The 13,317-nt window shown below is 31.1% G+C and overlaps 1 protein-coding gene across 24 annotated transcripts in view; it reads left to right on the forward strand.

Moving 5' to 3' along the window:
- Positions 1-13,317, forward strand: part of Foxp (forkhead box transcription factor P) — a 330,454-nt gene that overhangs the window by 97,913 nt on the left and 219,224 nt on the right. For 2 of the 24 annotated variants that reach the window (XM_083044680.1, XM_083044684.1), the window contains exons 1-2: positions 2,665-3,612; positions 3,947-4,283. The exons of the other annotated variants lie outside the window; for them this stretch is intronic. The gene's annotated coding sequence lies outside the window, so the exon portion shown is untranslated. Of the gene's footprint in view, positions 1-2,664; positions 3,613-3,946; positions 4,284-13,317 lie in introns of those variants that run through there. 24 annotated transcript variants of the gene reach the window in all.

Below are 13,317 nucleotides of genomic sequence, written 5' to 3' on the forward strand. Positions count from 1 at the left end.
TGAAAGATTGAATTAAAAGTGGGTTTTTTATTAACAAAAACATTTATTTGTATTATTTGAGATTTTCTGAATATATTTGACATTTTTTCTTGCTCGAAAATAACGTGTTCCAGATATATTTTTTTGCTAATACTTGGAACTTAGTATTTATCATGACAACGTTCACGATTTTTATAGCTTTAATAGGAAAATGACGTAAATATATTATGCAAATAGTATAAGGAAGCTATAAACAATTAGGATATAGGCAATTTGCGCATGCTAAGCGACTCTCTCGTCGCGCGTTAGCTTAATGAGCACGTGTCGCGTAATTTCTATTGATGTTGCGACCTCAATAAATGCTGGAGAGTGCGACGGACGCCTCTCTAATATGACGATCTATTAATATCGCGAATATCTCACATTAAGTATCAAGATGTAAACCATGTGTGGAACCTATTGATAACTTAATAATGTAGGCGCACGCATTGGAAAACGTGCTGCTTGGGACGGCTTCAGCCTTCACGAATGCGCGACGAATTCAAGGGAACTTATTGTCACTCAAATTTAACCATGGCTAGTGGAACTTCAAAGCATATTCTTTTCCGAGACGAATATTTCGTTGGTCAGATAGAGTACAAATTTGATGACGAGACAATAAACATATATCAGATTATTATTTATTAAACTTTATTGTTTCTCTTGACATAAGATATTATATTGAATTAGATCAAAAGGCAACAACAAATCTGATTAGAAGATTATTATTGCGTTTATTGTATTGATTTCTATATAATCTAGGAAAGAATATATACCTGATTTTAAATAGAGTAATTGAAAGAAAGTTAAATTGTAATTAATAACAGTTTTATACGCGAATTTAGTTGATAGTGAACAGTCAAACTTTCAATTTAGACTTGTTTCATAGAATTAAAACGACAAATGTATTTTTTACTAGGAAAAATGGTTATTTTTCCTTACTTCTAGATTAGTAAATACTTTTTGTTTTACTATCGACATATAAACTTAGACATTTTAATGTTTCTTATACGCGTTATAATAAGCACAAGCACGATTGATATAAATTTCAATTCTGAAAAATCACACATTGGCATATTTTATATTTTTTTAATTTACGCAAAATTCACAGAAAAACAAATAGTGCATTATTTTCTTTTATAAACAATACGTATAACGGTACATATTCACTCATTGTTGTTGTTAAGACACATATTTCATAAAAAAATGTCGGCGCGGCACCTGGAACTTGGCCAGACCGTACAGTCTGTGACTACTGCGAAGTCGGCGCGCGTAACTACTTATTATATACTGTAAGGAACTATACTATGACTTTATCTACTTATCTGACTTTATTAATCGCCGTTTAGTCATAATTATAAGCTATTTTATAAGGATACTTAGAATTGTGGTTTGATATTTTACATATACATAATGTTTATATTTTATTTCATATCAATTTGAATACTCTCTTTACTATTATTACTGATATCACTTAATAAAATTAAAAGTACATATGGGGGGGAATATTTCTCTTACGGGGGGATTATATCTGTCTTTGGACAACTGAAATGACTATAAATTTTAATGGATATTCGAATTGTGGAAAAAGAATGAAACGACATTTAATGAATTTTTGGATAATTATATTAATGACTATTTTATTAATATACACTGCCTTATTAATATATTTATAGAAATATAATATATGAATTAATAAGGTATATAATATCTATAATTATTATAATATATTAATAGAATATATGTGATTTTATATTATATATAAATATCCAAATATCATTATCGAAAAATATAAAACAGAAGTGATAAACATGGATCATTATTTAAAATACATGTTAATATTATTATTGAATAACGATATTTTTGTGAATTTAATTATTCTACAAGCAGAGAGACACCAAAAACATCAATATTACTGAAATTCTAATTTGAGAAGTTTAAAATATAAAACACATGCAGTTATTTCACTTGCTACATTAATTACGATTCTTGCCCCTATGTAGGTCATATCTACTAGCTATATATATATCAATATTTGCAAAACAAACAGCGAATGATGAACGATCAGAATTGATAAATCGTTTTTTTTAAATGGTATTATCAAGTCGAAATTTTAAGAATAGAACTTAGATAGTTATTACATTTTCAATGTAGAGATTGAAATACTCTTTACAATTTTGTGCAGTTTTTTACAAATAAGAAAATTATTATTATACTTTAGATATTGTACAGAATGCTGCTTTTAAGAAGCTGAGAGAAATTTATTAGTCACTATTGTCAATCAATATCGCCGTGCACATATTTATGGAATATTAATCTAATCGAAATCTTGAAACATTGTAATAAAAAAGTAGTAGTGCAATATCATGTGATCCCTTCAGTAGTCACAATGTACTTTAGTCTGACGGTACTTTAAAGGATTATCCAACTAGCGATCGAAAATGGAAAATCGTGCAACATGTCATTAAGATACATACATTTTTCGGGTGAACCGATAATTTTATCAGCATAGCAAGAGTGTAAACCGAGCTTTATTCGGCATCGTGAATACTCGCGTCGCGACGGACAGGGAGAGAGAAAGAGAAAGAAAAAAAGAGTAAGAGAGAGATGAAGGCAGAGAAAAAGAGAGAAATACAAAAGCGTCGATGAGACCGACAAAGAAGGAGAATGATAGAGCGCAGAGGAGAGGGTATTGCGGATCTCGTCAGTGCCAGGCCGCGAGAGGGGTGGGAGACGATGGTCGGCTTGGGAGAGGGAGGAAAACGCGTAAACAGAGAGTCAACATGTAAACAGGCCACTCGCGAGACAAACAACGTGGGGGCCGCGGGCTGTTCGCCGCCGAACGAGGCAAGCAGGCAGGAGGCAGGCAGGCAGGCAGGCCGGCAGGCAGACAGACAGACAGACAGGCAGGCAAGAGCAGGCTTGTGTTCGCTCGCTTCGTTGCTCCGTTTTCCGTCCATACGTGTTCCTTCATCGGTCGTCTGTCGGTTCGTCTATCGCGTCTCGTTGTGTTCGACTTATCAAATCGCGCGCGCCGGCCTTTTAAAACGTAGCCGCCGAACGATCGTGTATATATATCTGCGCGGGTTCTTCGTAGCGGCTGCGGCTACGGCGGTGGCGCTTCGAAAACCCGCCGAAAATTCGGAAGTGAGGGAGAGCAACGTCGATCGGGACAGTTCGGCATGGCTCGACGGATCTATTTGTTAGTGAAACGAGAAAGAGAGAGAAAGAAACGGGGAAAAGTGTGAGAGGGAAAAACGGAGCAGTTTCTGCTCTCTTTTGTTTGATAACGCATTTCGCAATACACGTGAATTGTTGGTGTCGCGATGAAAACATCAACATGCGTCTATGGTGCATCAAAACAGTTCATCGAGTCGTTAATTACAATTGTATGCGGCAATAAACTATCGGTTTAGTTAATTATCCGGTATAATCATTGCTAATAAGTGTCGGTACAATGGTAACTTTGTGGTAGTGTAAAGACCAAAGAAAAAATGAGGAAAAGGAAAACGCGAAATTTTGATTAATAATAAATTTCAAAAGTGTGATGCATTTCTTTCCGACCCTCATTGAATTTAAATAACTCACTCGAGTGTAAGATTTCTAAATTCACTTGAAAATGAATATTTTTATAATTTGTCATATATATTTTGATATAGTATCTCTCTTACATTAATATGATTTCTCTTACATTAGTAATATAAAAGGAATTTGTCTCATTATATATATTTCTCACTACATGTTTTTTTAGTCTAGTTAATTCAGCTCGCTCATATCTCATGATATAAATATGTTTTCTTTATTCTAATAATTTTTCTGAATAATAAAGAATACAAAAGAAGTTAATGCAAAATAATTTTTAATTATTTAAAATGTGTTGTAAGCTGATATAAAATACAAAAATATATAAAAATATTTATTTTCATAGAATTTTTTCGCGAAAGTCTTTGGGATATTAGGTGCAGACGTTTAATACAAAAATTTAATGCAGCAAGTGTTAATTTTGATTGTGATGATTTTATAATGCTAAAATCTCATTGACAATTATCGGAAACATTAACAAAGTATAATAACGTGATATAGAAAAGAGGAAGATTTGATAATTAACAAGGTGAAGTTTTAATTATTCAATGTATCAATGATATGTTGCATTGCACGCGTACATTGTGCTGCAGAAAAAGTGTATAGTGATGAGGAATACACATTTCCGTGTGAAAAGCACTTTCAGGGAAAGTTAATCGTATGTTTTGCACCTTTTAAATTCGGTGAGTGTATTTTACATAAATCATTCTTTTAATGTGCATTGATTATATCATTTAATAATTTTATCAATTATTTAAAATATCAAAATAAAATCTAAAACACAGGTGTCAAAATTCAAATGTTTCAATCAATTTTAATTAATATTAACCACATGCTTCGTAGATCATAACATGCAATGAGAAATAATTCGAACATTAAGTATTATTCAATAATAGTTATTTATTTGAATCTCACGGATTTATATCTTAAGATTTTCAATACTGATTAATTAATAATTCAGTCAGATAATACTGACTAATCATTGAATATCATGAATATTGTCAATATTAAAATTTTTTATTGTGCATATGCTGTTGGATTCTGCATGCAATTCATATTAAAATAATTACAATCGAACATGCATATTTGATTCCATCGATTTTATTGATGAGCATCTTATTACAATATTAATTTGACGCGCCTTATCAAACAGTTTTGAATACTATTTTATTTAATAATAATTTTATTTAAATAGTTTGCTTATTATACTCTGGAAATGTGCATGTTTAAAACCAAAGGATATTAGCTCAAAAAGTAAAATTTTCCTTCAGATTTTATTTAATGGAAAAGTATTAAAATATATTCATCATGTTATACGATTTTATTTAATCATCAATGCAGTGATTTCACTTTTCTCGCATAAGGAATATAATATCTTTTAGAGTCTCGTTACGTTTATGGAACAAGATAATTGATAAGTTATCTAAAGCAGTTCACAGTATAACCTTTTACAAACCCACAAAGTAGCAGAACGCGTTATTTGTTTCCGGTTTAAATGTCAATAAAACACATAAAGGCCACGATTACGCAAACCTTGCTCTTTGCTCCAAGTACATACATCGCGGCGGAATGTAATTGCTCAGAAATTTGCGATGCATGCAATGCATATTTTAGCATGGCATCTTTGTTATATGGGATTCGATACTTACCCTGACATGAGAGAATCAGAAGCAAAATGATATTTCTTCGAGAACATAATTTCGATAGCGCGCTGAGAAAACTGCAACGTTGTTAACCTAGCGAATATCTTAACAGAAAAATTATCCGTGTATTAGCGGCCACTCACTGAATCAATAGCTTTTTTTGCGGCACGTTGTGTGAGTAAGCAATCATTACCCGAGGCTTTTATTAAGATTTATTGAGACGGTATATACGTACGTTCTCTAATTGCACGTTCGCGCGATCTTTTAAGAAAACTGCCCGGCGCGTCCATTATCCGCTTATTATCGCGACTACCTCGCGCTCATAAATCGTCGATCCTGCAAACACTTTTCCGGGTATTCCAAATTTAAGAGCGACCAATTAATTATCGGCCTAGGCAGCCCCCGACCATTGCCTGTCCGTCTGCCAATTCGAATCATCCGGAATGGCGCGAACGGCGCGTTGCGTTGCACCGAAGCTGATGTACGGAGAAAGAAAGTGTTCAACAAGGCAGGAACGTTATAAAAGCATTTGATATTAATAAAAATACTTGTTTAATTGTTTCTTAATTTAAGATTTAGAGACGATTTAATTTTTCTTTTTTTTTTTTTCTTTTAAAAATTGAGTGAATTAATTTGGATTTTTACATTTTTTTTAAGCTTTAAGACATTTTTAGTAAAGTATATTAGATTGTCTTGGCGCTGAATCTTTCAATTATTGGGGAGGGAATGAAAGAGAGAAAGTGAAATTAGTTGCTTTTAGAATTTTAAACACCTAAAATATTCTATAAGCTCTGAATAAACTCACATTTATATATTTATTTATATATTTGATACGTTTTTATGTGATGAATTGCAAAAAAATGCTGAGAAACAAAAAGCTAGTCGATATTATATTGACATATTTAAACTAATAATTATATGGAGTATTAACTTTTTATTATAATAATTTTTTCTAACGATAATATTGAGTGTGGGCATCGATAAATCTATCCCATATTCGTGCGCCGTTTATGGAATATTTACGGTAACACGTGGAACGGCCGCGTATACACGTACACGTGTACAATATGGGGTAGCTAAATCAATTGGAGTACGATGGACATTGTCGACCGTTTGATTCCAGCGTATTAAGAGAAACATTTAATTGATGGGGGGAGGGCTTGAAATTAACGTAATCAAATCTTTTTTAATAGTTTTATTTCTTAATTTATGTCTATGTCTTTTCAATATATACGAATATACAAATTAATAGAAAAAAATTTGAAAGTGATTATAAAATCTATAAATAAAAAAAATTGTTGTATAAAAATTATTGTATAAAACATATTAGGCTTAATGAGTCAGTTATTAAAATGAGAATAGATTATTGTATAATTAGATAAATATATAACCAACGCCACATAGCCATATTAACAATAACAATATTAATTTAAAATAAACTATATTAATGATTAATTTTTAATATTTCGTATTAATAATTTATTTATTATAATTTATTAATAATTAATCATTTTTTGACAAACCTGATTTAATCTGATGTGCAATGATTTTTTTGTAGTAAACACTTTCAAATTTTGTAATTATAATTAAATTAACAATTAAAAGATAAATAGAGATACATAAAATTAATATATATATTAATTACATATAACAGTTTCTATCAAATCTATATTGTAATTTGATTACAATATAATAAATAAGAATAAATATTTAATGCAAAAAACTAAAGGAAAAATTGAAAGAATTGTATTACTGTACAGACAGATATCATTATATAGTGGATTTATAAAGCGGATGATGTATAGCGGAAATTTTTTTTTACGTGTACGAGATGTTTCTCGCACTAAAGATTCGAGAGATTGCGCACATCTGCCCCTCTTCGTGTTAAATTGATGTTTAATAAACTATTGCGAGGTAATAAAAAAAAATAACGTTTTAACTATCGATCGACTCGCCGTGTCAGTCGGATCGATCTCCGGCCAGAGTTCGATTCAAGCGTAATGAGAGAAAACGTTTAATTGGATCGGTCGTCGATTTGATCTCGTTGATCGAATTTGAACAGTTTAACGATTCGTGCTAGACGATTAATCGGCAAAATTCGTGCTGCAGTCTTGTCTGGAAACGCGGAACCCGCAAATTGTTCGTAATTATTTATTGTACCAACGTCCATACACAGGGTCAAGCATTTAAATGTCAAATTAAAACTGTTACTTTTCAATCGTGATCAATCTTTGTGAGAGATAGATTATTGTTCGCTGGCAATAATTCAAACGGATTAGCACATTAACGTTATAAATATTAAGAGGGAGAAAAAAAAATTGTATCCATATCTTCGCAATTTTCATTGTCATTATGTTTGTAATTAATACAAAGAGAAAAAAATTGTTAGCTTGACTAAATTGTTCAACTAAATTATTATTTTGTTAATTGAACATATATATATAAGTATTTATCTCAAATACACGTTTTGTTAGATTTAATATGTTGTATTTAATTTAAATATTTCTATATCGTCAATTAATAAAATAGTATTTAGTTGAGCGATTTATGTTTCGGGTTAGATTCTTACTTGTTATATAAATTTATTGTGTCGCGCAGTAAGAGCATTCAAGCGATAAGTATTAGAACGATACTGTTGATAACAAAATAATTTTCAAATAAACAAACGAACAAAATGCTTATACATACGATTTCTCTCTTACGTTAACAGAACTAAGATTATTTAAAGTGGATTTTCATTAGTTGTTCTAAGTTACGATCGTTTTATAGCTAAAGATAAGAAGTTAATCTTATTTTGTTTGTAGCCGTATGTCATGTAATTTTACGACACAGTTTATATAGTCTTAGGATAACACATTATCTTAGAATAATAACGAATTTTTGAATATTTCTTTATAGTTTTGAAAGTGTATAGGTAGGAGAAATAATCGAAAGCCTTAGGTATTACCGTAAATCTATGTATGTACGTGTATCTGTGCATGCATGTATGCGTTTGTGTGTGTGTGTGTGTGTGTGTGTGTGTGTGTGTGTGTGTGTGTGTGTGTGTGTGTGTGTGTGTGTGTGTGCAGGGGGAGAAATTTAATTTTTTATTATAATATAAACCCATATTTTTTATCATGATTACGATAATTAAATTAAACATGATAAACTCTATATATATTGTAAGGACTAAAAATATAATTGTGGTTGATTGATCTAAATTCCTTTATTGGGATTAGTTTCCAATTATTATACAAAAATAATATTTTTGATGCTAAATTAATTCGAGAGTAAATTTTTTACTGCTTTTTGTAATCTTCCACTATCGTGCTCTGTCGTACGTTCAATCTGTACTTTTAGACCTTCGTGGGGAATAAGATACATTAAAAAGTGTTTGCGAGCAGCAACGAGTAAACAGATGGTTATTTATAGCCAAGCTGTGCGTCGACTAGTGAGGTGAAGCGAATAACGGGGAAAACCGCGAGACTGCGCCGTACATTCAAAACTCTGTCACGGAGTTGAGGAATTGCCGTCGTTTCTCGCAATTATTTCTTGAATTAGCTGGATTGCGGAATGATTGGGCCCATTCGCATGCAAAATAAAATTGCTTCAATCATACACACAGAGCGATTTGTACGCGTTCATCTCTCGACAGTTCCCGTTAAACTTCATTACTTTCCTACTTCGATAAGTATCAAGCATCAGCTTACAATGAAATGTAGGAATCTGTTTCCTGTTGGGGAATTATACACCGTTCACCGGGAGAGATTTGTGTTCCGACCTTCGCGTATAATCGGTACATTAAAGCAAATTGTTTTACCACAGCATTAGATTTGTAACTTTGTGTGGAATTTTAAAATTTATTTATAGTCTTCGTGGAATTAATTGTGGAATAATTAGTCTTGAATTCCTTAAAGACGTTTTTGAATATTTTTTTAATTAGTAAAGTTTTTTACATATTTAATTTTAATCTACTTTAAGAAATTAAAATATATGATAAATGTCAAATAAATGAACAAACTTATCATTTAAATATTTCGACATTCGACGCGCAATTCGTTGACGAAACATTAATCGTTGTGATAGTGATGTAAATGTACTCGCAAATCTTAAAATTTGAAGTTATCTTTCTCTTCCAAGAACAATTTATATATTTATATAAAAAAAAATAATTGTAATTCTGATACAAGATTTGGACTTTCTTTCGAATATTGCAGGAGAAAAATTATTTATCTACATTCATTATATATGAGAAAATTATTATAGTAATGTCTGACAGTATATAATACGATAATGCCATTTTTTTGTGACATTTGACAAATGGTAAATTGTCTTAGAGGATCACGATAAATATTTATAATGTATGAAATAATTGTCTCAGATTATCATAAAACATAAAATGATATAAAGTATACCGTTCGTAAATATGTAATATATTTTTAGAGAGAAAAAGAGAAAAAAACGAAAAATAATTATATACAATACCAAGATTACAAAAAGGCAAAAACATCCGGATAAAAATTCAAAAGTATAAATAGAAATAAAAGATGATATGAAGATACTTTCGAATATAAACAATTGGCACACACATTACATCACAATTGTTAAATGACCGCAAAACTTTCTTTTATGTCATTATCGTAACATTTTGACATTTTGTCTTTCTACGTTATTTTCAAATGCATTTATCAACGTAACAAATTTTCTAAATTAACATTTTGCATTGTGTTTAGAAAAGAAAATTATTTATAATTCTATATTTTATGATTCTACTTGTAATATATTAATAGAGTTATTAACAGGTGTCGTGTTGAAATGTATGAATCATTAAATACACAATTTACACACATTTAAACGCCTACAATTAAAAAAAATTCTTTTATTTTTTGTCTTATATCTGACACAAATTAAGCTTGTTAGGCATTTTATTTAAATCTCACACTGCAGTCTTATTTTAATAAGTATAATCTCTTTATATGGAAAGAAAACTCGCATAAACGGAGGTTAATTCTGCATGAAACCTCAATATGTCCTATTTAACGGCAAAGTCCACGTTGCGCGTCAAAGGACACGTTCATGCAAATTCGACGGAAGGTATTGTTACTCGGTAAAGAACAAAAAGAAAAAAAAATGCACGCATCAGCTGAACAAAAGCCGCTGTAGCGACAACGGCGCAAACAGCATCGGGCAAACAACTGATATAGGCGGAATAAAGAGAGACGGTCGTTTAAAGATTTCATTGAACTGCCACGATAATGGACGCCGCATACACACAGGCCCGACGGCGCAGCACCACGCAACGCGGTTCGTATTATCAAAAGAAACTATTGTCAGGCTGTTGTTAACAATGCGTTGTTATTAAAGCGTGTCCCCGCGTCGGCGCGCGGATACTTTGCGTCGTACGCCGATTGTCCAGGAAATCGTCCGCGCGAGCGCGGGATTGAGATGCGTTCTCTTTCTCTCTCTCTCTCTCTCTCTCTCTCTCTCTCTCTCTCGACACGTTCGTTTTCCATAGTTGACCTTGACTTGACCTTGCTCTCAGCTGACGTGACGGTCCGGCCGCGTGCGAATCAGCTGTTTGAAGCTGGCGACATCACCTACCACAGTAGAGTCCCGCGAAAGTCGCGAAAAAATGGGTTTTGGCGCGATCGGTGCATGTGGTACATGTACATATGTATGTGAATTCTCATTCGTGATATTTTTTTTTTTTTTGCGATTGTGGAATTAACATAGCTGTCGGCGTGTAAAGCTATGCTAAATTGTTCTGATTAGGAATTTAACATTCGACTGCTGATGGCAGTTTTGATAATCGTCGAATCTTTAGAGGACAAGAATTATTTTGGGACGACATTGAGAAAATTAAATGGATCTGACAATGAGTAAAATGCTGTCTGTAAATTCGTAGATATATCAAAATATATCATCTTTAGCATTTCTCTTTTTTTTAATTTTGTTAGATCGTTATCAGAAAGAGCTTAAAAAATCTATAAATTTTTACCTTCTATTGTATTTTAATAATTTAAAAATGCATTTGATATTTAATTACATTATTCTAATTTTTTATAAATTTATATTTTATAATAGAATTTTTTTTATAATTCTTTTCTATATTTTTCGTTAGAGTATCTCTTTATTGCTTTAAATTTATTTCAATTTTTAAATCTTTGTTTAATCTTTTAAACACGTCTTCACTATAATGCACTTGCATGCATACACACACACACACACACACACACACACACACATTGTGTGAATTAATATAGCTTTTATCCTTATTTTTGCTTTCATGTTGATAAAGTGTCAACACCCGATTATTGTGTTTTTATTACTGAAGAAAGTGTGCATTTCTATAGCATAAACATTTGATATATGTGATATTTATTTAATTGTAAAAAAATGCATTATTTAAATATATATGTACAATTTCTATTCTACACTATTATTAAAATACAAGCTATTAAATATTGTTTTAATAGAATCATGGTTATTAAAATTAATGTTTGAAAGAGCATTACGCAAGTATTTGTGTTCAAGCAATTGCTTTTGCTTCCATTAAAATATTAAAGTTATTTATTAGTAATATTATCTGTTACGTATACATCGAAACAAGTCATATACATTCTGGCGCTACGCATTTTGCATGCTTCGTAGTTGTATCATTATCATCGCTTTTCTATAAATAATATCACGCTCCTCGATAAAATCCACGCCCAGTCATTTGTAGCGTGAGATTTACAGAGTTGGTTTGTATAAATAGTCGGCAATCGCGTCTCGGTGATGTCGGTATAGCTCGCACGCATTTGATCGCTTCCTTTCTCTTTTGTTTCCAATAGAGATTAATCGTTCGTTCCTGCATCGTTTCGATTCGCAAACAAAGCAGGCATGCTATTCAAACTTCAAGTGGAACGACTTTCGATCTACGGATTTGTGTCGTCCGTTCACGCTCTCAACGCCGACACTCATTAATTCGTATTTGCAATTATTGCAATAATTTTTTCACGATATTTAAAGAGCATGGAATTAAAATAAATCCCATGCAATTTCTTGATACAAATGACGGCGAATCGTTTTCAACATCTTACGAAACGATGATTTAAATTTAAAACTCTCAATGAAAATAGGATTTTGCGCGTGCATAAATTAAAATAATATTATTTATTGACCGACGTTATCGAGTGATTATAAAAAAATCTGTTATTGCTTGAAACATTCTTCGGGATTCTATCACGAGAGTTTATGGCAATAAATATAATAAAATTAGTGAACAAAAATACTAAAAGTTATTTATAAACTGCAAAATTTAATTTGTTTATAAATTGTTTATACGCTACACACAAAATATATTTATTCCATTATCTTAAATTATATTTTACAATTTCCCAAATTATTATTTGTAAAATCATATTTTTGTTAAAATTTTATATTAAATTTCTTTATATTCTTTATATTCTTTATATTAAAATTCTTTATATTAAATTAAGCTTATCTGAGAATCTCCTAAGTCGTTAAAAAATTAAATGTAATAAAATGTAACAATTAATATAGTAATTATCATATATGTATAAAATTGACGCGACAGTCATAAATAATTATGTATTGTTGCAGAATTTATATCACATTTTAAATCTACATCTATTAGGTATACGTTTCTTTCGGATCGAGCAATGTTACAAATTTTTTTTTGCGGCAAACAATATTTTACAGAAAAATCGGATTTCCTGTAACAAGGAATACAAATGATCTAATTTTCAAAGCATCCCCAGGGTTTCAAAAACTTTTTATTTTACATTTGCTACATTCTCATCATAAAAACTAATCTAGAGAGATGTAATAGATCAATGTTCGATATTCAAAGTTCGATGACCTGAGTATTGGTATTGGTATTACCTCTGGGAGTACCAGCCCAATCAATAAGCTGAAAATAACAAAGTCATGGCGTCATAGCATGCTCTCAAAGCCCATGCTTTAAAAAGTTAACGGTAAAGCTCTGGAGCTGCCACGTATGAGTTTTTTTTATTTATTCTTAATCTTTTAATTAATTTTCTTTTTGTTTTGTTTATTTTATTATAATCTCTTGCATTCAAATCCGTAACAT

This window comes from Prenolepis imparis, unplaced genomic scaffold (genome assembly GCF_030444845.1).
Source record: "Prenolepis imparis isolate NDT839.2.m4 unplaced genomic scaffold, iyPreImpa1.0 SCAF_8, whole genome shotgun sequence".
Taxonomy (NCBI): Eukaryota; Metazoa; Arthropoda; class Insecta; order Hymenoptera; family Formicidae; genus Prenolepis; species Prenolepis imparis.